Source organism: Periplaneta americana, chromosome 13 (genome assembly GCF_040183065.1).
Source record: "Periplaneta americana isolate PAMFEO1 chromosome 13, P.americana_PAMFEO1_priV1, whole genome shotgun sequence".
In the NCBI taxonomy this organism is placed as follows: Eukaryota; Metazoa; Arthropoda; class Insecta; order Blattodea; family Blattidae; genus Periplaneta; species Periplaneta americana.
This window is the reverse complement of record NC_091129.1, coordinates 132,630,239-132,655,183: the sequence shown is the minus strand read 5'-3', so window position 1 is coordinate 132,655,183 and position 24,945 is coordinate 132,630,239. Positions and strand designations below refer to the sequence as shown.

The 24,945-nt window shown below is 43.3% G+C and overlaps 1 long non-coding RNA gene across 3 annotated transcripts in view; it reads left to right on the top strand.

Annotated features, from left to right (window-relative positions):
* The window catches only part of LOC138712451 (uncharacterized), a 317,192-nt gene extending 293,027 nt beyond the window's left edge, over positions 1-24,165 (top strand). For all 3 annotated transcript variants that reach the window (XR_011335713.1, XR_011335714.1, XR_011335715.1), the window contains exon 6: positions 23,867-24,165. This is a non-coding gene — a long non-coding RNA (uncharacterized lncRNA). The remainder of the gene's footprint in view (positions 1-23,866) is intronic.
* Positions 24,166-24,945: the final 780 nt, after the last annotated feature.

The window sequence follows — 24,945 nt, the reverse complement described above, 5'->3', positions numbered from 1 at the left end:
CCTTCGTTCTCCTTGTGTAGAGAAAAGTCTGTTTTGGAAGGTCAAAATGACCAATTTTTGAAATTTTGCCGGCCTCTCCCGTCCAAACGGAAAGGGATAGAGAGTTGTCCTTTATACTGAAGATAGAGTTCGACGAGCTGTATTCAACGCACTCATCGGCTTTGTTGTCACTACACGTAGTGCAGAGTTATGGGGGCAAGAATGTCGGCGGGACAGTGGTCAATGGGGAATACAGGGCCGCATCCCGTTCCTCGGTATGGCCATTATTTCCGGAATTAGAGACTCAAATATTTTAGGTACTCAAAAATTAAGGCTAGAAAAAAGTGCGGCGGATTTGCCGGATTTTAGCACTGATTATTAGTGAAGATGCGGGGAAGCTACAGTTAAAAGGGCGGGCCTCTGAGCCCCTTCGTTCTCCTTGTGTAGAGAAAAGTCTGTTTTGGAAGGTCAAAATGACCATTTTTTGAAATTTTGCCGGCCTCTCCCGTCCAAACGGAAAGGGATAGGGAGTTGTCCTGTATAGTGAAGATAGAGTTCGACGAGCTGTATTCAACGCACTCATCGGCTTTGTTGTCACTACACGCAGTGCGGAGTTATGGGGGCAAGAATGGCGGCAGAATAGTGGTTCCCTTCCCCTTTTTTTCTCGAAAATCATAAAGTTTTCGCGATTGCCGTTTTGATGCTATCGTGTATGCAGCAAGTCAATGGGGAATACAGGGCCGCATCCCGTTCCTCGGTATGGCCATTATTTCCGGAATTAGAGACTCAAATATATTAGGTACTCAAAAATTAAGGCTAGAAAAAAGTGCGTCGGATTTGCCGGATTTTAACGCTGATTATCAGTGAAAATGAGGGGATGCTACAGTTAAAAGATCGGGCCTCTGAGCCCCTTCGTTCTCCTTGTGTAGAGAAAAGTCTGTTTTGGAAGTTCAAAATGACCATTTTTTGAAATTTTGCCGGCCTCTCCCATCCAAACGGAAAGGGATAGAGAGTTGTCCTTTATACTGAAGATAGAGTTCGACGAGCAGTATTCAACGCACTCATCGGCTTTGTTGTCACTACACGTAGTGCGGAGTTATGGGGGTAAGAATGTCGGCGGAATTTCCCCTTCTTTTCTCGAAAATCAGAAAGTGTTCGCGATTGCCGTGTTGATGCTATAGTGTAAGAAGCAAGTCAATGGGAAATACAGGGCCGCATCCCGTTCCACGGTATGGCCATTATTTTCGGAAATAGAGACTCAAATATTTTAGGTACCCAAAAATTAAGGCTAGAAAAAAGTGCGGCGGATTTGCCGGATTTTAGCGCTGATTATTAGTGAAGATGCGGGGAAGCTACAGTTAAAAGGGCGGGCCTCTGAGCCCCTTCGTTCTCCTTGTGTAGAGAAAAGTCTGTTTTGGAAGGTCAAAATGACCAATTTTTGAAATTTTGCCGGCCTCTCCCGTCCAAACGGAAAGGGATAGAGAGTTGTCCTTTATACTGAAGATAGAGTTCGACGAGCTGTATTCAACGCACTCATCGGCTTTGTTGTCACTACACGTAGTGCAGAGTTATGGGGGCAAGAATGTCGGCGGGACAGTGGTCAATGGGGAATACAGGGCCGCATCCCGTTCCTCGGTATGGCCATTATTTCCGGAATTAGAGACTCAAATATTTTAGGTACTCAAAAATTAAGGCTAGAAAAAAGTGCGGCGGATTTGCCGGATTTTAGCACTGATTATTAGTGAAGATGCGGGGAAGCTACAGTTAAAAGGGCGGGCCTCTGAGCCCCTTCGTTCTCCTTGTGTAGAGAAAAGTCTTTTTTGGAAGGTCAAAATGACCATTTTTTGAAATTTTGCCGGCCTCTCCCGTCCAAACGGAAAGGGATAGGGAGTTGTCCTGTATACTGAAGATAGAGTTCGACGAGCTGTATTCAACGCACTCATCGGCTTTGTTGTCACTACACGCAGTGCGGAATTATGGGGGCAAGAATGTCGGCAGAATAGTGGTTTAAACCCTTCCCCTTTTTTTCTCGAAAATCATAAAGTTTTCGCGATTGCCCTTTTTGAAGCTATCGTGTATGAAGCAAGTCAATGGGGAATACAGGGCCGCATCCCGTTCCTCGGTATGGCCATTATTTCCGGAATTAGAGACTCAAATATATTGGGTACTCAAAAATTAAGGCTAGAAAAAAGTGCGGCGGATTTGCCGGGTTTTAACGCTGATTATTAGTGAAAATGCGGGGATGCTACAGTTAAAAGAGCGGGCCTCTGAGCCCCTTCGTTCTCCTTGTGTAGAGAAAAGTCTGTTTTGGAAGTTCAAAATGACCATTTTTTGAAATTTTGCCGGCCTCTCCCATCCAAACGGAAAGGGATAGAGAGTTGTCCTTTATACTGAAGATAGAGTTCGACGAGCAGTATTCAACGCACTCATCGGCTTTGTTGTCACTACACGTAGTGCGGAGTTATGGGGGTAAGAATGTCGGCGGAATTTCCCCTTCTTTTCTCGAAAATCAGAAAGTGTTCGCGATTGCCGTGTTGATGCTATAGTGTAAGAAGCAAGTCAATGGGAAATACAGGGCCGCATCCCGTTCCACGGTATGGCCATTATTTTCGGAAATAGAGACTCAAATATTTTAGGTACCCAAAAATTAAGGCTAGAAAAAAGTGCGGCGGATTTGCCGGATTTTAGCGCTGATTATTAGTGAAGATGCGGGGAAGCTACAGTTAAAAGGGCGGGCCTCTGAGCCCCTTCGTTCTCCTTGTGTAGAGAAAAGTCTGTTTTGGAAGGTCAAAATGACCAATTTTTGAAATTTTGCCGGCCTCTCCCGTCCAAACGGAAAGGGATAGAGAGTTGTCCTTTATACTGAAGATAGAGTTCGACGAGCTGTATTCAACGCACTCATCGGCTTTGTTGTCACTACACGTAGTGCAGAGTTATGGGGGCAAGAATGTCGGCGGGACAGTGGTCAATGGGGAATACAGGGCCGCATCCCGTTCCTCGGTATGGCCATTATTTCCGGAATTAGAGACTCAAATATTTTAGGTACTCAAAAATTAAGGCTAGAAAAAAGTGCGGCGGATTTGCCGGATTTTAGCACTGATTATTAGTGAAGATGCGGGGAAGCTACAGTTAAAAGGGCGGGCCTCTGAGCCCCTTCGTTCTCCTTGTGTAGAGAAAAGTCTTTTTTGGAAGGTCAAAATGACCATTTTTTGAAATTTTGCCGGCCTCTCCCGTCCAAACGGAAAGGGATAGGGAGTTGTCCTGTATACTGAAGATAGAGTTCGACGAGCTGTATTCAACGCACTCATCGGCTTTGTTGTCACTACACGCAGTGCGGAATTATGGGGGCAAGAATGTCGGCAGAATAGTGGTTTAAACCCTTCCCCTTTTTTTCTCGAAAATCATAAAGTTTTCGCGATTGCCCTTTTTGATGCTATCGTGTATGAAGCAAGTCAATGGGGAATACAGGGCCGCATCCCGTTCCTCGGTATGGCCATTATTTCCGGAATTAGAGACTCAAATATATTAGGTACTCAAAAATTAAGGCTAGAAAAAAGTGCGGCGGATTTGCCGGGTTTTAACGCTGATTATTAGTGAAAATGCGGGGATGCTACAGTTAAAAGAGCGGGCCTCTGAGCCCCTTCGTTCTCCTTGTGTAGAGAAAAGTCTGTTTTGGAAGTTCAAAATGACCATTTTTTGAAATTTTGCCGGCCTCTCCCATCCAAACGGAAAGGGATAGAGAGTTGTCCTTTATACTGAAGATAGAGTTCGACGAGCAGTATTCAACGCACTCATCGGCTTTGTTGTCACTACACGTAGTGCGGAGTTATGGGGGTAAGAATGTCGGCGGAATTTCCCCTTCTTTTCTCGAAAATCAGAAAGTGTTCGCGATTGCCGTCTTGATGCTGTCGTGTAAGAAGCACGTCAATGGGAAATACAGGGTCGCATCCCGTTCCACGGTATGGCCATTATTTTCGGAAATAGAGACTCAAATATTTTAGGTACCCAAAAATTAAGGCTAGAAAAAAGTGCGGCGGATTTGCCGGATTTTAGCGCTGATTATTAGTGAAGATGCGGGGAAGCTACAGTTAAAAGGGCGGGCCTCTGAGCCCCTTCGTTCTCCTTGTGTAGAGAAAAGTCTGTTTTGGAAGGTCAAAATGACCAATTTTTGAAATTTTGCCGGCCTCTCCCGTCCAAACGGAAAGGGATAGAGAGTTGTCCTTTATACTGAAGATAGAGTTCGACGAGCTGTATTCAACGCACTCATCGGCTTTGTTGTCACTACACGTAGTGCAGAGTTATGGGGGCAAGAATGTCGGCGGGACAGTGGTCAATGGGGAATACAGGGCCGCATCCCGTTCCTCGGTATGGCCATTATTTCCGGAATTAGAGACTCAAATATTTTAGGTACTCAAAAATTAAGGCTAGAAAAAAGTGCGGCGGATTTGCCGGATTTTAGCACTGATTATTAGTGAAGATGCGGGGAAGCTATAGTTAAAAGGGCGGGCCTCTGAGCCCCTTCGTTCTCCTTGTGTAGAGAAAAGTCTTTTTTGGAAGTTCAAAATGACCATTTTTTGAAATTTTGCCGGCCTCTCCCATCCAAACGGAAAGGGATAGAGAGTTGTCCTTTATACTGAAGATAGAGTTCGACGAGCAGTATTCAACGCACTCATCGGCTTTGTTGTCACTACACGTAGTGCGGAGTTATGGGGGTAAGAATGTCGGCGGAATTTCCCCTTCTTTTCTCGAAAATCAGAAAGTGTTCGCGATTGCCGTGTTGATGCTATAGTGTAAGAAGCAAGTCAATGGGAAATACAGGGCCGCATCCCGTTCCACGGTATGGCCATTATTTTCGGAAATAGAGACTCAAATATTTTAGGTACCCAAAAATTAAGGCTAGAAAAAAGTGCGGCGGATTTGCCGGATTTTAGCGCTGATTATTAGTGAAGATGCGGGGAAGCTACAGTTAAAAGGGCGGGCCTCTGAGCCCCTTCGTTCTCCTTGTGTAGAGAAAAGTCTGTTTTGGAAGGTCAAAATGACCAATTTTTGAAATTTTGCCGGCCTCTCCCGTCCAAACGGAAAGGGATAGAGAGTTGTCCTTTATACTGAAGATAGAGTTCGACGAGCTGTATTCAACGCACTCATCGGCTTTGTTGTCACTACACGTAGTGCAGAGTTATGGGGGCAAGAATGTCGGCGGGACAGTGGTCAATGGGGAATACAGGGCCGCATCCCGTTCCTCGGTATGGCCATTATTTCCGGAATTAGAGACTCAAATATTTTAGGTACTCAAAAATTAAGGCTAGAAAAAAGTGCGGCGGATTTGCCGGATTTTAGCACAGATTATTAGTGAAGATGCGGGGAAGCTACAGTTAAAAGGGCGGGCCTCTGAGCCCCTTCGTTCTCCTTGTGTAGAGAAAAGTCTTTTTTGGAAGGTCAAAATGACCATTTTTTGAAATTTTGCCGGCCTCTCCCGTCCAAACGGAAAGGGATAGGGACTTGTCCTGTATACTGAAGATAGAGTTCGACGAGCTGTATTCAACGCACTCATCGGCTTTGTTGTCACTACACGCAGTGCGGAATTATGGGGGCAAGAATGTCGGCAGAATAGTGGTTTAAACCCTTCCCCTTTTTTTCTCGAAAATCATAAAGTTTTCGCGATTGCCCTTTTTGATGCTATCGTGTATGAAGCAAGTCAATGGGGAATACAGGGCCGCATCCCGTTCCTCGGTATGGCCATTATTTCCGGAATTAGAGACTCAAATATATTAGGTACTCAAAAATTAAGGCTAGAAAAAAGTGCGGCGGATTTGCCGGGTTTTAACGCTGATTATTAGTGAAAATGCGGGGATGCTACAGTTAAAAGAGCGGGCCTCTGAGCCCCTTCGTTCTCCTTGTGTAGAGAAAAGTCTGTTTTGGAAGTTCAAAATGACCATTTTTTGAAATTTTGCCGGCCTCTCCCATCCAAACGGAAAGGGATAGAGAGTTGTCCTTTATACTGAAGATAGAGTTCGACGAGCAGTATTCAACGCACTCATCGGCTTTGTTGTCACTACACGTAGTGCGGAGTTATGGGGGTAAGAATGTCGGCGGAATTTCCCCTTCTTTTCTCGAAAATCAGAAAGTGTTCGCGATTGCCGTCTTGATGCTGTCGTGTAAGAAGCACGTCAATGGGAAATACAGGGTCGCATCCCGTTCCACGGTATGGCCATTATTTTCGGAAATAGAGACTCAAATATTTTAGGTACCCAAAAATTAAGGCTAGAAAAAAGTGCGGCGGATTTGCCGGATTTTAGCGCTGATTATTAGTGAAGATGCGGGGAAGCTACAGTTAAAAGGGCGGGCCTCTGAGCCCCTTCGTTCTCCTTGTGTAGAGAAAAGTCTGTTTTGGAAGGTCAAAATGACCAATTTTTGAAATTTTGCCGGCCTCTCCCGTCCAAACGGAAAGGGATAGAGAGTTGTCCTTTATACTGAAGATAGAGTTCGACGAGCTGTATTCAACGCACTCATCGGCTTTGTTGTCACTACACGTAGTGCAGAGTTATGGGGGCAAGAATGTCGGCGGGACAGTGGTCAATGGGGAATACAGGGCCGCATCCCGTTCCTCGGTATGCCATTATTTCCGGAATTAGAGACTCAAATATTTTAGGTACTCAAAAATTAAGGCTAGAAAAAAGTGCGGCGGATTTGCCGGATTTTAGCACTGATTATTAGTGAAGATGCGGGGAAGCTACAGTTAAAAGGGCGGGCCTCTGAGCCCCTTCGTTCTCCTTGTGTAGAGAAAAGTCTGTTTTGGAAGGTCAAAATGACCATTTTTTGAAATTTTGCCGGCCTCTCCCGTCCAAACGGAAAGGGATAGGGAGTTGTCCTGTATAGTGAAGATAGAGTTCGACGAGCTGTATTCAACGCACTCATCGGCTTTGTTGTCACTACACGCAGTGCGGAGTTATGGGGGCAAGAATGGCGGCAGAATAGTGGTTCCCTTCCCCTTTTTTTCTCGAAAATCATAAAGTTTTCGCGATTGCCGTTTTATGCTATCGTGTATGCAGCAAGTCAATGGGGAATACAGGGCCGCATCCCGTTCCTCGGTATGGCCATTATTTCCGGAATTAGAGACTCAAATATTTTAGGTACTCAAAAATTAAGGCTAGAAAAAAGTGCGGCGGATTTGCCGGATTTTAGCACTGATTATTAGTGAAGATGCGGGGAAGCTACAGTTAAAAGGGCGGGCCTCTGAGCCCCTTCGTTCTCCTTGTGTAGAGAAAAGTCTGTTTTGGAAGGTCAAAATGACCATTTTTTTAAATTTTGCCGGCCTCTCCCGTCCAAACGGAAAGGGATAGAGAGTTGTCCTTTATACTGAAGATAGAGTTCGACGAGCTGTATTCAACGCACTCATCGGCGTTGTTGTCACTACACGTAGTGCAGAGTTATGGGGGCAAAAATGTCGGCGGGACAGTGGTTTAAACCCCTGCCCTTTTTTTCTCGAAAATCATAAAGTTTTCGCGATTGCCGTTTTGATGATATCGTGTAAGAAGCAAGTCAATGGGGAATACAGGGCCGCATCCCGTTCCTCGGAATGGCCATTATTTCCGGAATTAGAGACTCAAATATTTTAGGTACCCAAAAATTAAGGCTAGAAAAAAGTGCGGCGGATTTGCCGGATTTTAGCGCTGATTATTAGTGAAGATGCGGGGATGCTACAGTTAATAGGGCGGGCCTCTGAGCCCCTTCGTTCTCCTTGTGTAGAGAAAAGTCTGTTTTGGAAGGTCAAAATGACCATTTTTTTTAATTTTGCCGGCCTCTCCCGTCCGAACGGAAAGGGACAGAGAGTTGTCCTTTATACTGAAGATAGAGTTCGACGAGCTGTATTCAACGCACTCATCGGCTTTGTTGTCACTACATGTAGTGCGGAGTTATGGGGGCAAAAATGTTGGGGGAATAGTGGTTTAAACCCTTCCCCTTCTTTTCTCGAAAATCAGAAAGTGTTCGCGATTGCCGTTTTGATGATATCGTGTAAGAAGCAAGTCAATGGGGAATACAGGGCCGCATCCCGTTCCTCGGTATGGCCATTATTTCCGGAATTAGAGACTCAAATATATTAGGTACTCAAAAATTAAGGCTAGAAAAAAGTGCGGCGGATTTGCCGGATTTTAACGCTGATTATCAGTGAAAATGAGGGGATGCTACAGTTAAAAGATCGGGCCTCTGAGCCCCTTCGTTCTCCTTGTGTAGAGAAAAGTCTGTTTTGGAAGGTCAAAATGACCAATTTTTGAAATTTTGCCGGCCTCTCCCGTCCAAACGGAAAGGGATAGAGAGTTGTCCTTTATACTGAAGATAGAGTTCGACGAGCTGTATTCAACGCACTCATCGGCTTTGTTGTCACTACACGTAGTGCAGAGTTATGGGGGCAAGAATGTCGGCGGGACAGTGGTCAATGGGGAATACAGGGCCGCATCCCGTTCCTCGGTATGCCATTATTTCCGGAATTAGAGACTCAAATATTTTAGGTACTCAAAAATTAAGGCTAGAAAAAAGTGCGGCGGATTTGCCGGATTTTAGCACTGATTATTAGTGAAGATGCGGGGAAGCTACAGTTAAAAGGGCGGGCCTCTGAGCCCCTTCGTTCTCCTTGTGTAGAGAAAAGTCTGTTTTGGAAGGTCAAAATGACCATTTTTTGAAATTTTGCCGGCCTCTCCCGTCCAAACGGAAAGGGATAGGGAGTTGTCCTGTATAGTGAAGATAGAGTTCGACGAGCTGTATTCAACGCACTCATCGGCTTTGTTGTCACTACACGCAGTGCGGAGTTATGGGGGCAAGAATGGCGGCAGAATAGTGGTTCCCTTCCCCTTTTTTTCTCGAAAATCATAAAGTTTTCGCGATTGCCGTTTTATGCTATCGTGTATGCAGCAAGTCAATGGGGAATACAGGGCCGCATCCCGTTCCTCGGTATGGCCATTATTTCCGGAATTAGAGACTCAAATATTTTAGGTACTCAAAAATTAAGGCTAGAAAAAAGTGCGGCGGATTTGCCGGATTTTAGCACTGATTATTAGTGAAGATGCGGGGAAGCTACAGTTAAAAGGGCGGGCCTCTGAGCCCCTTCGTTCTCCTTGTGTAGAGAAAAGTCTGTTTTGGAAGGTCAAAATGACCATTTTTTTAAATTTTGCCGGCCTCTCCCGTCCAAACGGAAAGGGATAGAGAGTTGTCCTTTATACTGAAGATAGAGTTCGACGAGCTGTATTCAACGCACTCATCGGCGTTGTTGTCACTACACGTAGTGCAGAGTTATGGGGGCAAAAATGTCGGCGGGACAGTGGTTTAAACCCCTGCCCTTTTTTTCTCGAAAATCATAAAGTTTTCGCGATTGCCGTTTTGATGATATCGTGTAAGAAGCAAGTCAATGGGGAATACAGGGCCGCATCCCGTTCCTCGGAATGGCCATTATTTCCGGAATTAGAGACTCAAATATTTTAGGTACCCAAAAATTAAGGCTAGAAAAAAGTGCGGCGGATTTGCCGGATTTTAGCGCTGATTATTAGTGAAGATGCGGGGATGCTACAGTTAATAGGGCGGGCCTCTGAGCCCCTTCGTTCTCCTTGTGTAGAGAAAAGTCTGTTTTGGAAGGTCAAAATGACCATTTTTTTTAATTTTGCCGGCCTCTCCCGTCCGAACGGAAAGGGACAGAGAGTTGTCCTTTATACTGAAGATAGAGTTCGACGAGCTGTATTCAACGCACTCATCGGCTTTGTTGTCACTACATGTAGTGCGGAGTTATGGGGGCAAAAATGTTGGGGGAATAGTGGTTTAAACCCTTCCCCTTCTTTTCTCGAAAATCAGAAAGTGTTCGCGATTGCCGTTTTGATGATATCGTGTAAGAAGCAAGTCAATGGGGAATACAGGGCCGCATCCCGTTCCTCGGTATGGCCATTATTTCCGGAATTAGAGACTCAAATATATTAGGTACTCAAAAATTAAGGCTAGAAAAAAGTGCGGCGGATTTGCCGGATTTTAACGCTGATTATCAGTGAAAATGAGGGGATGCTACAGTTAAAAGATCGGGCCTCTGAGCCCCTTCGTTCTCCTTGTGTAGAGAAAAGTCTGTTTTGGAAGTTCAAAATGACCATTTTTTGAAATTTTGCCGGCCTCTCCCATCCAAACGGAAAGGGATAGAGAGTTGTCCTTTATACTGAAGATAGAGTTCGACGAGCAGTATTCAACGCACTCATCGGCTTTGTTGTCACTACACGTAGTGCGGAGTTATGGGGGTAAGAATGTCGGCGGAATTTCCCCTTCTTTTCTCGAAAATCAGAAAGTGTTCGCGATTGCCGTGTTGATGCTATAGTGTAAGAAGCAAGTCAATGGGAAATACAGGGCCGCATCCCGTTCCACGGTATGGCCATTATTTTCGGAATTAGAGACTCAAATATTTTAGGTACCCAAAAATTAAGGCTAGAAAAAAGTGCGGCGGATTTGCCGGATTTTAGCACTGATTATTAGTGAAGATGCGGGGAAGCTACAGTTAAAAGGGCGGGCCTCTGAGCCCCTTCGTTCTCCTTGTGTAGAGAAAAGTCTTTTTTGGAAGGTCAAAATGACCATTTTTTGAAATTTTGCCGGCCTCTCCCGTGCAAACGGAAAGGGATAGGGAGTTGTCCTGTATACTGAAGATAGAGTTCGACGAGCTGTATTCAACGCACTCATCGGCTTTGTTGTCACTACACGCAGTGCGGAATTATGGGGGCAAGAATGTCGGCAGAATAGTGGTTTAAACCCTTCCCCTTTTTTTCTCGAAAATCATAAAGTTTTCGCGATTGCCCTTTTTGATGCTATCGTGTATGAAGCAAGTCAATGGGGAATACAGGGCCGCATCCCGTTCCTCGGTATGGCCATTATTTCCGGAATTAGAGACTCAAATATATTAGGTACTCAAAAATTAAGGCTAGAAAAAAGTGCGGCGGATTTGCCGGGTTTTAACGCTGATTATTAGTGAAAATGCGGGGATGCTACAGTTAAAAGAGCGGGCCTCTGAGCCCCTTCGTTCTCCTTGTGTAGAGAAAAGTCTGTTTTGGAAGGTCAAAATGACCATTTTTTTTAATTTTGCCGGCCTCTCCCGTCCAAACGGAAAGGGATAGAGAGTTGTCCTTTATACTGAAGATAGAGTTCGACGAGCTGTATTCAACGCACTCATCGTCTTTGTTGTCACTACACGTAGTGCGCAGTTATGAGGGCGAAAATGTTGGCGGAATAGTGGTTTAAACCCTTCCCCTTCTTTTCTCGAAAATCAGAAAGTGTTCGCGATTGCCGTTTTGATGCTATCGTGTAAGAAGCAAGTCAATGGGGAATACAGGGCCGCATCCCGTTCCTCGGTATGGCCATTATTTCCGGAATTAGAGACTCAAATATTTTAGGTACCCAAAAATTAAGGCTAGAAAAAAGTGCGGCGGATTTGCCGGATTTTAGCGCTGATTATTAGTGAAGATGCGGGGAAGCTACAGTTAAAAGGGCGGGCCTCTGAGCCCCTTCGTTCTCCTTGTGTAGAGAAAAGTCTGTTTTGGAAAGTCAAAATGACCATTTTTTGAAATTTTGCCGGCCTCTCCCGTCCAGACGGAAAGGGATAGAGAGTTGTCCTTTATATTGAAGATAGAGTTCGACGAGCTGTATTCAACGCACTCATGGGCTTTGTTGTCACTACACGTAGTGCAGAGTTATGGGGGCAAGAATGTCGGCGGGATTGCCGTTTTGATGATATCGTGTAAGAAGCAAGTCAATGGGGAATACAGGGCCGCATCCCGTTCCTCGGTATGGCCATTATTTCCGGAATTAGAGACTCAAATATTTTAGGTACCCAAAAATTAAGGCTAGAAAAAAGTGCGGCGGATTTGCCGGATTTTAGCGCTGATTATTAGCGAAGATGCGGGGAAGCTACAGTTAAAAGGGCGGGCCTCTGAGCCCCTTCGTTCTCCTTGTGTAGAGAAAAGTCTGTTTTGGAAGGTCAAAATGACCATTTTTTGAAATTTTGCCGGCCTCTCCCGTCCAAACGGAAAGGGATAGAGAGTTGTCCTTTGTACTGAAGATAGAGTTCGACGAGCGGTATTCAACGCACTCATCGGCTTTGTTGTCACTACACGTAGTGCGGAGTTATGGGGGTAAGAATGTGGGCGGAATTTCCCCTTCTTTTCTCGAAAATCAGAAAGTGTTCGCGATTGCCGTTTTGATGCTATCGTGTAAGAAGCAAGTCAATGGGAAATACAGGGCCGCATCCCGTTCCACGGTATGGCCATTATTTTCGGAATTAGAGACTCAAATATTTTAGGTACCCAAAAATTAAGGCTAGAAAAAAGAGCGGCGGATTTGCCGGATTTTAGCGCTGATTATTAGTGAAGATGCGGGGAAGCTACAGTTAAAAGGGCGGGCCTCTGAGCCCCTTCGTTCTCCTTGTGTAGAGAAAAGTCTGTTTTGGAAGGTCAAAATGACCATTTTTTGAAATTTTGCCGGCCTCTCCCGTCCAAACGGAAAGGGATAGAGAGTTGTCCTTTATACTGAAGATAGAGTTGTCACTATACGTAGTGCAGAGTTATGGGGGCAAGAATGTCGGCGGGACAGTGGTTTAAACCCTTCCCCTTCTTTTCTCGAAAATCATAGTGTTCGCGATTGCCGTTTTGATGATATCGTGTAAGAAGCAAGTAAATGGGGAATACAGGGCCGCATCCCGTTCCTCGGTATGGCCATTATTTCCGGAATTAGAGACTCAAATATTTTAGGTACCCAAAAATTAAGGCTAGAAAAAAGTGCGGCGGATTTGCCGGATTTTAGCGCTGATTATTAGTGAAGATGCGGGGAAGCTACAGTTAAAAGGGCGGGCCTCTGAGCCCCTTCGTTCTCCTTGTGTAGAGAAAAGTCTGTTTTGGAAGGTCAAAATGACCATTTTTTGAAATTTTGCCGGCCTCTCCCGTCCAAACGGAAAGGGCTAGGGAGTTGTCCTGTATATTGAAGATAGAGTTCGACGAGCTGTATTCAACGCACTCATCGGCTTTGTTGTCACTACACGTAGTGCGGAGTTATGGGGGCAAGAATGTCGGCGGAATAGTCGTTTAAACCCTTCCCATTCTTTTCTCGAAAATCAGAAAGTTTTCGCGATTGCCGTTTTGATGCTATCGTGTAAGAAGCAAGTCAATGGGGAATACAGGGCCGCATCCTGTTCCTCGGTATGGCCATTATTTCCGGAATTAGAGACTCAAATATTTTAGGTACCCAAAAATTAAGGCTAGAAAAAAGTGCGGCGGATTTGCCGGATTTTAGCGCTGATTATTAGTGAAGATGCGGGGAAGCTACAGTTAAAAGGGCGGGCCTCTGAGCCCCTTCGTTCTCCTTGTGTAGAGAAAAGTCTGTTTTGGAAGGTCAAAATGACCATTTTTTGAAATTTTGCCGGCCTCTCCCGTCCAAACGGAAAGGGATAGGGAGTTGTCCTGTATACTGAAGATAGAGTTCGACGAGCAGTATTCAACGCACTCATCGGCTTTGTTGTCTCTACACGTAGTGCGGAGTTATGGGGGTAAGAATGACGGCGGAATTTCCCCTTCTTTTCTCGAAAATCAGAAAGTGTTCGCGATTGCCGTTTTGATGCTATCGTGTAAGAAGCAAGTCAATGGGGAATACAGGGCCGCATCCCGTTCCTCGGTATGGCCATTATTTCCGGAATTAGAGAGTCTAATATATTAGGTACTCAAAAATTAAGGCTAGAAAAAAGTGCGGCGGATTTGCCGGATTTTAACGCTGATTATTAGTGAAAATGCGGGGATGCTACAGTTAAAAGAGCGGGCCTCTGAGCCCCTTCGTTCTCCATGTGTAGAGAAAAGTCTGTTTTGGAAGTTCAAAATGACCATTTTTTTTAATTTTGCCGGCCTCTCCCATCCAAACGGAAAGGGATAGAGAGTTGTCCTTTATACTGAAGATAGAGTTCGACGAGCAGTATTCAACGCACTCATGGGCTTTGTTGTCACTACACGTAGTGCGGAGTTATGGGGGTAAGAATGTCTGCGGAATTTCCCCTTCTTTTCTCGAAAATCAGAAAGTGTTCGCGATTGCCGTTTTGATGCTATCGTGTAAGAAGCAAGTCAATGGGAAATACAGGGCCGCATCCCGTTCCACGGTATGGCCATTATTTTCGGAATTAGAGACTCAAATATTTTAGGTACCCAAAAATTAAGGCTAGAAAAAAGTGCGGCGGATTTGCCGGATTTTAGCGCTGATTATTAGTGAAGATGCGGGGAAGCTACAGTTAAAAGGGCGGGCCTCTGAGCCCCTTCGTTCTCCTTGTGTAGAGAAAAGTCTGTTTTGGAAGGTCAAAATGACCATTCTTTGAAACTTTGCCGGCCTCTCCCGTCCAAACGGAAAGGGATAGAGAGTTGTCCTTTATACTGAAGATAGAGTTCGACGAGCTGTATTCAACGCACTCATGGGCTTTGTTGTCACTACACGTAGTGCAGAGTTATGGGGGCAAGAATGTCGGCGGGATTGCCGTTTTGATGCTATCGTGTAAGAAGCAAGTCAATGGGAAATACAGGGCCACATCCCGTTCCACGGTATGGCCATTATTTTCGGAATTAGAGACTCAAATATTTTAGGTACCCAAAAATTAAGGCTAGAAAAAAGTGCGGCGGATTTGCCGGATTTTAGCGCTGATTATTAGTGAAGATGCGGGGATGCTACAGTTAAAAGGGCGGGCCTCTGAGCCCCTTCGTTCTCCTTGTGTAGAGAAAAGTCTGTTTTGGAAGGTCAAAATGACCATTTTTTGAAATTTTGCCGGCCTCTCCCGTCCAAACGGAAAGGGATAGAGAGTTGTCCTTTATACTGAAGATAGAGTTCGACGAGCTGTATTCAACGCACTCATCGGCTTTGTTGTCACTACACGTAGTGCAGAGTTATGGGGGCTAGAATGTCGGCGGGACAGTGGTTTAAACCCTTCCCCTTCTTTTCTCGAAAATCATAATGTATTCGCGATTGCCGTTTTGATGATATCGTGTAAGAAGCAAGTCAATGGGGAATACAGGGCCGCATCCCGTTCCTCGGTATGGCCATTATTTCCGGAATTAGAGACTCAAATATTTTAGGTACCCAAAAATTAAGGCTAGAAAAAAGTGCGGCGGATTTGCCGGATTTTAGCGCTGATTATTAGTGAAGATGCGGGGATGCTACAGTTAATAGGGCGGGCCTCTGAGCCCCTTCGTTCTCCTTGTGTAGAGAAAAGTCTGTTTTGGAAGTTCAAAATGACCATTTTTTTAAATTTTGCCGGCCTCTCCCGTCCGAACGGAATGGGATAGAGAGTTGTCCTGTATACTGAAGATAGAGTTCGACGAGCTGTATTCAACGCACTCATCGGCTTTGTTGTCACTACACGCAGTGCGGAGTTACGGGGGCAAGAATGTCGGCGGAATTTCCCCTTCTTTTCTCGAAAATCAGAAAGTGTTCGCGATTGCCGTTTTGATGCTATCGTGTAAGAAGCAAGTCAATGGGAAATACAGGGCCGCATCCCGTTCCACGGTATGGCCATTATTTTCGGAATTAGAGACTCAAATATTTTAGGTACCCAAAAATTAAGGCTAGAAAAAAGTGCGGCGGATTTGCCGGATTTTAGCGCTGATTATTAGTGAAGATGCGGGGATGCTACAGTTAAAAGGGCGGGCCTCTGAGCCCCTTCGTTCTCCTTGTGTAGAGAAAAGTCTGTTTTGGAAGTTCAAAATGACCATTTTTTTTAATTTTGCCGGCCTCTCCCGTCCAAACGGAAAGGGATAGAGAGTTGTCCTTTATACTGAAGATAGAGTTCGACGAGCTGTATTCAACGCACTCATCGGCTTTGTTGTCACTACATGTAGTGCGGAGTTATGGGGGCAAAAATGTTGGCAAGAAGCAAGTCAATGGGGAATACAGGGCCGGATCCCGTTCCTCGGTATGGCCATTATTTCCGGAATTAGAGACTCAAATATTTTAGGTACCCAAAAATTAAGGCTAGAAAAAAGTGCGGCGGATTTGCCGGATTTTAGCGCTGATTATTAGCGAAGATGCGGGGAATCTACAGTTAAAAGGGCGGGCCTCTGAGCCCCTTCGTTCTCCTTGTGTAGAGGAAAGTCTGTTTTGGAAGGTCAAAATGACCATTTTTTGAAATTTTGCCGGCCTCTCCCGTCCAAACGGAAAGGGATAGAGAGTTGTCCTGTATACTGAAGATAGAGTTCGACGAGCTGTATTCAACGCACTCATCGGCTTTGTTGTCACTACACGCAGTTCGGAGTTATGGGGGCAAGAATGTCGGCAGAATAGTGGTTTAAACCCTTCCCCTTTTTTTCTCGAAAATCATAAAGTTTTCGCGATTGCCGTTTTGATGCTATCGTGTATGAAGCAAGTCAATGGGGAATACAGGGCCGCATCCCGTTCCTCGGTATGGCCATTATTTCCGGAATTAGAGAGTCAAATATATTAGGTACTCAAAAATTAAGGCTAGAAAAAAGTGCGGCGGATTTGCCGGATTTTAACGCTGATTATTAGTGAAAATGCGGGGATGCTACAGTTAAAAGAGCGGGCCTCTGAGCCCCTTCGTTCTCCTTGTGTAGAGAAAAGTCTGTTTTGGAAGTTCAAAATGACCATTTTTTGAAATTTTGCCGGCCTCTCCCATCCAAACGGAAAGGGATAGAGAGTTGTCCTTTATACTGAAGATAGAGTTCGACGAGCTGTATTCAACGCACTCATCGGCTTTGTTGTCACTACACGTAGTGCGGAGTTATGGGGGCAAGAATGTCGGCGGGACAGTGGTTCCCCTTCTTTTCTCGAAAATAATAAAGTGTTCGGGATTGCCGTTTTGATGATATCGTGTAAGAAGCAAGTCAATGGGGAATACAGGGCCGCATCCCGTTCCACGGTATGGCCATTATTTCCGGAATTAGAGACTCAAATATTTTAGGTACCCAAAAATTAAGGCTAGAAAAAAGTGCGGCGGATTTGCCGGATTTTAGCGCTGTTTATTAGTGAAGATGCGGGGATGCTACAGTTAATAGGGCGGGCCTCTGAGCCCCTTCGTTCTCCTTGTGTAGAGAAAAGTCTGTTTTGGAAGTCAAAATGACCATTTTTTGAAATTTTGCCGGCCTCTCCCATCCAAACGGAAAGGGATAGAGAGATGTCCTTTATACTGAAGATAGAGTTCGACGAGCAGTATTCAACGCACTCATCGGCTTTGTTGTCACTACACGTAGTGCGGAGTTATGGGGGTAAGAATGTCGGCGGAATTTCCCCTTCTTTTCTCGAAAGTCAGAAGGTGTTCGCGATTGCCGTTTTGATGCTATCGTGTAAGAAGCAAGTCAATGGGAAATACAGGGCCGCATCCTGTTCCACGGTATGGCCATTATTTTCGGAATTAGAGACTCAAATATTTTAGGTACCCAAAAATTAAGGCTAGAAAAAAGTGCGGCGGATTTGCCGGATTTTAGCGCTGATTATTAGTGAAGATGCGGGGAAGCTAGAGTTAAAAGGGCGGGCCTCTGAGCCCCTTCGTTCTCCTTGTGTAGAGAAAAGTCTTTGCCGGCCTCTCCCGTCCAAACGGAAAGGGATAGAAAGTTGTCCTTTATACTGAAGATAGAGTTCGACGAGCTGTATTCAACGCACTCTTAGGCTTTGTTGTCACTACACGTAGTGCAGAGTTATGGGGGCAAGAATGTCGGCGGGACAGTGGTTTAAACCCTTCCCCTTCATTTCTCGAAAATCATAAAGTGTTCGCGATTGCCGTTTTGATGCTATCGTGTAAGAAGCATGTCAATGGGAAATACAGGGCCGCATCCCGTTCCTCGGAATGGCCATTATTTCCGGAATTAGAGACTCAAATATTTTAGGTACCCAAAAACTAAGGCTAGAAAAAAGTGCGGCGGATTTGCCGGATTTTAGCGCTGATTATTAGTGAAGATGCGGGGATCTTACAGTTAAAAGGGCGGGCCTCTGAGCCCCTTCGTTCTCCTTGTGTAGAGAAAAGTCTGTTTTGGAAGGTCAAGATGACCATTTTTTTTAATTTTGCCGAGTCAATGGGGAATACAGGGCCGCATCCCGTTCCACGGTATGGCCATTATTTTCGGAATTAGAGACTCAAATATTTTAGGTACCCAAAAATTAAGGCTAGAAAAAAGTGCGGCGGATTTGCCGGATTTTAGCGCTGATTATTAGTGAAGATGCGGGGATGCTACAGTTAAAAGGGCGGGCCTCTGAGCCCCTTCGTTCTCCTTGTGTAGAGAAAAGTCTGTTTTGGAAGTTCAAAATGACCATTTTTTTTAATTTTGCCGGCCTCTCCCGTCCAAACGGAAAGGGATAGAGAGTTGTCCTTTATACTGAAGATAGAGTTCGACGAGCTGTATTCAACGCACTCATCGGCTTTGTTGTCACTACATGTAGTGCGGAGTTATGGGGGCAAAAATGTTGGCAAGAAGCAAGTCAATGGGGAATACAGGGCCGGATCCCGTTCCTCGGTATGGCCATTATTTCCGGAATTAGAGACTCAAATATTTTAGGTACCCAAAAATTAAGGCTAGAAAAAAGTGCGGCGGATTTGCCGGATTTTAGCGCTGATTATTAGCGAAGATGCGGGGAAGCTACAGTTAAAAGGGCGGGCCTCTGAGCCCCTTCGTTCTCCTTGTGTAGAGGAAAGTCTGTTTTGGAAGGTCAAAATGACCATTTTTTGAAATTTTGCCGGCCTCTCCCGTCCAAACGGAAAGGGATAGGGAGTTGTCCTGTATACTGAAGATAGAGTTCGACGAGCTGTATTCAACGCACTCATCGGCTTTGTTGTCACTACACGCAGTTCGGAGTTATGGGGGCAAGAATGTCGGCAGAATAGTGGTTTAAACCCTTCCCCTTTTTTTCTCGAAAATCATAAAGTTTTCGCGATTGCCGTTTTGATGCTATCGTGTATGAAGCAAGTCAATGGGGAATACAGGGCCGCATCCCGTTCCTCGGTATGGCCATTATTTCCGGAATTAGAGAGTCAAATATATTAGGTACTCAAAAATTAAGGCTAGAAAAAAGTGCGGCGGATTTGCCGGATTTTAACGCTGATTATTAGTGAAAATGCGGGGATGCTACAGTTAAAAGAGCGGGCCTCTGAGCCCCTTCGTTCTCCTTGTGTAGAGAAAAGTCTGTTTTGGAAGTTCAAAATGACCATTTTTTGAAATTTTGCCGGCCTCTCCCATCCAAACGGAAAGGGATAGAGAGTTGTCCTTTATACTGAAGATAGAGTTCGACGAGCTGTATTCAACGCACTCATCGGCTTTGTTGTCACTACACGTAGTGCGGAGTTATGGGGGCAAGAATGTCGGCGGGACAGTGGTTCCCCTTCTTTTCTCGAAAATAATAAAGTGTTCGGGATTGCCGTTTTGATGATATCGTGTAAGAAGCAAGTCAATGGGGAATACAGGGCCGCATCCCGTTCCACGGTATGGCCATTATTTCCGGAATTAGAGACTCAAATATTTTAGGTACCCAAAAATTAAGGCTAGAAAAAAGTGCGGCGGATTTGCCGGATTTTAGCGCTGTTTATTAGTGAAGATGCGGGGATGCTACAGTTAATAGGGCGGGCCTCTGAGCCCCTTCGTTCTCCTTGTGTAGAGAAAAGTCTGTTTTGGAAGTTCAAAATGACCATTTTTTGAAATTTTGCCGGCCTCTCCCATCCAAACGGAAAGGGATAGAGAGATGTCCTTTATACTGAATATAGAGTTCGACGAGCAGTATTCAACGCACTCATCGGCTTTGTTGTCACTACACGTAGTGCGGAGTTATGGGGGTAAGAATGTCGGCGGAATTTCCCCTTCTTTTCTCGAAAGTCAGAAGGTGTTCGCGATTGCCGTTTTGATGCTATCGTGTAAGAAGCAAGTCAATGGGAAATACAGGGCCGCATCCTGTTCCACGGTATGGCCATTATTTTCGGAATTAGAGACTCAAATATTTTAGGTACCCAAAAATTAAGGCTAGAAAAAAGTGCGGCGGATTTGCCGGATTTTAGCGCTGATTATTAGTGAAGATGCGGGGAAGCTAGAGTTAAAAGGGCGGGCCTCTGAGCCCCTTCGTTCTCCTTGTGTAGAGAAAAGTCTTTGCCGGCCTCTCCCGTCCAAACGGAAAGGGATAGAAAGTTGTCCTTTATACTGAAGATAGAGTTCGACGAGCTGTATTCAACGCACTCTTAGGCTTTGTTGTCACTACACGTAGTGCAGAGTTATGGGGGCAAGAATGTCGGCGGGACAGTGGTTTAAACCCTTCCCCTTCATTTCTCGAAAATCATAAAGTGTTCGCGATTGCCGTTTTGATGCTATCGTGTAAGAAGCATGTCAATGGGAAATACAGGGCCGCATCCCGTTCCTCGGAATGGCCATTATTTCCGGAATTAGAGACTCAAATATTTTAGGTACCCAAAAACTAAGGCTAGAAAAAAGTGCGGCGGATTTGCCGGATTTTAGCGCTGATTATTAGTGAAGATGCGGGGATCTTACAGTTAAAAGGGCGGGCCTCTGAGCCCCTTCGTTCTCCTTGTGTAGAGAAAAGTCTGTTTTGGAAGGTCAAAATGACCATTTTTTTTAATTTTGCCGAGTCAATGGGGAATACAGGGCCGCATCCCGTTCCTCGGTATGGCCATTATTTCCGGAATTAGAGACTCAAATATTTTAGGTACCCAAAAATTAAGGCTAGAAAAAAGTGCGGCGGATTTGCCGGAATTTAACGCTGATTATTAGTGAATATGCGGGGATGCTACAGTTAAAAGAGCGGGCCTCTGAGCCCCTTCGTTCTCCTTGTGTAGAGAAAAGTCTGTTTTGGAAGTTCAAAATGACCATTTTTTGAAATTTTGCCGGCCTCTCCCATCCAAACGGAAAGGGATAGAGAGTTGTCCTTTATACTGAAGATAGAGTTCGACGAGCTGTATTCAACGCACTCATCGGCTTTGTTTTCACTACACGTATTGCGGAGTTATGGGGGCAAGAATGTCTTTATTTCCGGAACTAATGGCCATATCGTTGAACGGGATGTATTCTTTTATTGCCCCTTGAGTTACTTCGGACACGATATCATAAAAATTGGAATGTCGAACACAAACTGATTATCGAGAAAAATAGCAAGGGTTTTTAAACTTCTAATCTTCTAAAATTCTCGCCTTCATATCTCTGCCGTATGTGTAGTGAGAACAACGCTGATAAGTGCGGCGAATATAGCTGCACGATCTGTATCTATAGTGTGAATGACAACTTTATGTTTTACCAGGCGTATGGATGGTAGAGCCCGTCAAATTTAAAAAAATTATTATTTTGACCTTCCGATCGTGAATTTTCTGTACACAAGGAGGACGAAGGGGTGAGAAACCTTCCCATTTCAATGTAGCAGCCCTGCATGTGTACCAATAATCACCAATATAATCCAGAAAATTGTTGCACTTTTTTGTAGAGTTGTTCTCTTCAGCTATGCATTTTTCCTCCTTTGCAGTGAGTGAATTTCTCTAGGCAGTGATTGTTATTGGGCATAAGGTACACATCGGCTTTATAAATGTTAGATGTCTTCAAAATTTTATCAAATAATGTTGTATTTGTCTCATCTGGAAGCTGCTTTGTTGTAGCCTCTTAAAAATATATAACTTTTTCTCATTATCAAAATAATTTAATAATTATTTGGACATTTACAGTAGCAATAAGTGTACTATACTTTGTATATCTTACACCGTCTTCAGTGTCTGTTTTCTTCTATTTCACATTTTCTGACATTTATTATCCATGGAAGGGACAAAATGTAGACTTCAAATTGGGCAAAGAACTTCATTGAGGTACCTAGTCTAAGCTCAAAATTGGTGCTATATTGCAAGCTGAAATTATTATTTTTAATTGATTATAATTATTTAATTCCATGAAAGTACAGATATATTCTAATGGTGAATGTGTTTTGAATATTTGAAGATAAATAATTGTATGTAAAATTGTACGTATGTAGAATATGATTTTCGCGACAGAAGTTTTCCAGCAGGTCATTTAGTAATGGAATGAAGTCTGCTCAAAATGTTATTCATTAAAAAAAATATATGTTTGTGGTTGAAAATTCTGTTTTCAAATGTGAATAATAAAAATTGCTTAGTTTGCTGCAAAGAATCATGTCAGCAAAGTTAGAAATTCATTGAGGAAAAAATGTGGACTCTTTTCGTTTTTTTTTTCTTTCTTCCAAGTGAGTTGAGTTTTGAGTAATTCAATTTGTAAAGGAATGAAGTCTGCTTAAAATGTAATTCATTTTAAAACAAGAAGAGTTTGTGCTTCCAAATTCTTGGTGCCGTAGTTCCGTCATCCATGTCTATAGTGAATGTGTTCCTTATGATAGGTACTTTTGACCGCAACTGCTGAGTCTGAATCACATGTAACCTTCTTTCTGTTCCATTTGGAATTGCAATGTACTGTTAACTATTGTTTACTAGGAATGGTTAGTATTAATGTATGCCACTGACATTGCAGGTTATGCAATAACGAGTGCTTGTTGACAGAGTTTCGTGTTGAGGTTCTTAATAGTTAATAAGAAGGAATTGGGAACAAGTGCAATGAATAATAGAATTGACTAATCTCGGAAATTTCAAAGGCATATTGGTTCCGTTAAGTTCAATGTTAATAGAAAAATGAATTCTATTCAGTCAATACTTAACATAAGCACAATAAAACATGTTATAATAACATTTACACAGATTTTAAAAACAAACGTTTTCGCCAATTTTGATTGGCATCTTCAGGTCGTGTAGGTCGAATGGAACATGTTATAAAAAGTGAACACTTGGTATATGACGTTAAAAACCAAAGTTACAACTGTAATATCACTTAAAACAGAGAATAGAATATAGCAAAAGCCTCCACGATGTGTGTAGACTTGGTATATGACATTAAAAACCAAAGTTACAATTGTAATATCGCTTAAAAACAGAGAATAGAATATAGCAAAAAGCCTCCACGATGTGTGTAGAATCACTGTGTTGAAAGAGGCGTGTGTGAACCAAGGAACTTTGGTTTTTAACGTCATATACCAAGTCTACACACATCGTGGAGGCTTTTGCTATATTCTATTCTCTGTTTTAAGTGATATTACAGTTGTAACTTTGGTTTTTAACGTCATATGCCAAGTGTTCACTTTTTATAACATGTTCCATTCGACCTACACGACCTGAAGATGCCAATCAAAATTGGCGAAAACGTTTGTTTTTAAAATCTGTGTAAATGTTATCATAACATGTTTTATTGTGTTTATGTTAAGTATTGACTGAATAGAACTCATTTTTCTATTAATCTCGGAAAGTTTTGTGGAGCTTTTTCCTCCTAAATGAATGGATATTGATAAATTGTACAGAGATATGGCAGATTTTTGTTGAATAGCAGGAAGTGAATGGTAGTTATTTATGAGAGACATATCAGTTTACCTTATTAGCTCGCATTGCCACTCATTTCTCAAAGAGTCAAGAGCACGTAACAGTAATATCTGGTTGAATTATTCTAGCTTTGAAGCTGATTATGTACTTCCCAATTATGAGGAATGTTGAAACTTCACTGTCAGCAGTTCCACAAATACTAGATATTCATGTTGCATAATGGAAAGTCATTGACTCGATTTCAGTACTGTAACTTTTTTTTAATTATTTCACCTTCTTGTCTTTCACTTTTCCCAGTCCTTGTCCGCGTATGTTTCTCTTTGGCTGTTGTTCATCTTTTCTTCATTTTGTAAGGTTTGATCTTCTAGTTATGAATATATTTCCTTTGGCATTCTTCATTTGCTTTGTCTGGTTTATGTATTTCATGATGTCTTTGTTGCATTGTTGATTTGAAACATAGAGATATTTCAAGTATAACATTGCTTATGTTTGCAGGCTGATTCCTTGGGTAGATGGTAGTATTTCACTGGATTGCCTGGCAGTGATGTTTCCTTCACGTCGCAGATTGGTGTGATCATATTTGCAGCAGTGTCCTGGTGGCATGATACAGCTAGACACGTAAAGAGTTGCAATGTGAGAAAACAAGGTTGAAAGAATGAGTGATTTAGTTAAATAATATAAGTTTATTTCATGAAATATATTAAACACTTTAATTGCACTATAAATACGTGTATGTGTATGTATGTAGGTTAGGAGAAATAATTCTTAACAATAAAAGACATATTGTAAACTGTGTAAAAGTTAATTTCATTGTCAATGATATTCACTATCGAACATGTTAATAGGAGGCTCACTGTATAGAATGTTCGACGTCATTAAGCCTAGTACAGTGGACTTTTCTAAGTTCGACAGAACAGAACTGAAATTTCTGACCAATAAGGGTAGTGGATGTGACAGGTGAAATGAATACAAATTCTTATTGGTTATCCATCAACGAATACAGTACTGTACTTTTATTTCCTGCCTGCCCCGAGACTTGTACCATAGTGAGTTTCGACAGTTCCGTCTCACAACGGCACAATTCTCAAATAGAAAAAGAAGAGTTCATTAATTTAAACTCAGTGATCAATATGGATGTCCTAATCAATAAAATATTCTGTTTTCCTTTAACAAAAGTATCACTACAAGACACAGGACCAAATTCCATTCAAATGGCAAACGCATTTCTTAGTGCCCTTATAGGGGCGTGTCTAATTCTCCTATGTAAACAGTCGAGCTATAGGATGTCGAACTTAAGAGCTTCCACTGTATATGGTGATGCAATAAATGACATTCAACTTTATGGATAACCTTCAGTATAGTGACGATAACTTACATGAGTGGTTTTGTAATTTTATTAAGGAATGTAGGAACAGAATATATTTATTTGGGAAGGGAATCATTACCAAGCAAGATAAAGATTAGGATTTACGTTTACAAATGACACTCAGTTTTGGAAAACATAGTTGATTTATTTTCTTTGTTACAAAGTGTCAGGCTACACAATTCTAGCAAGGGTGCAGCAGCCATAGCGA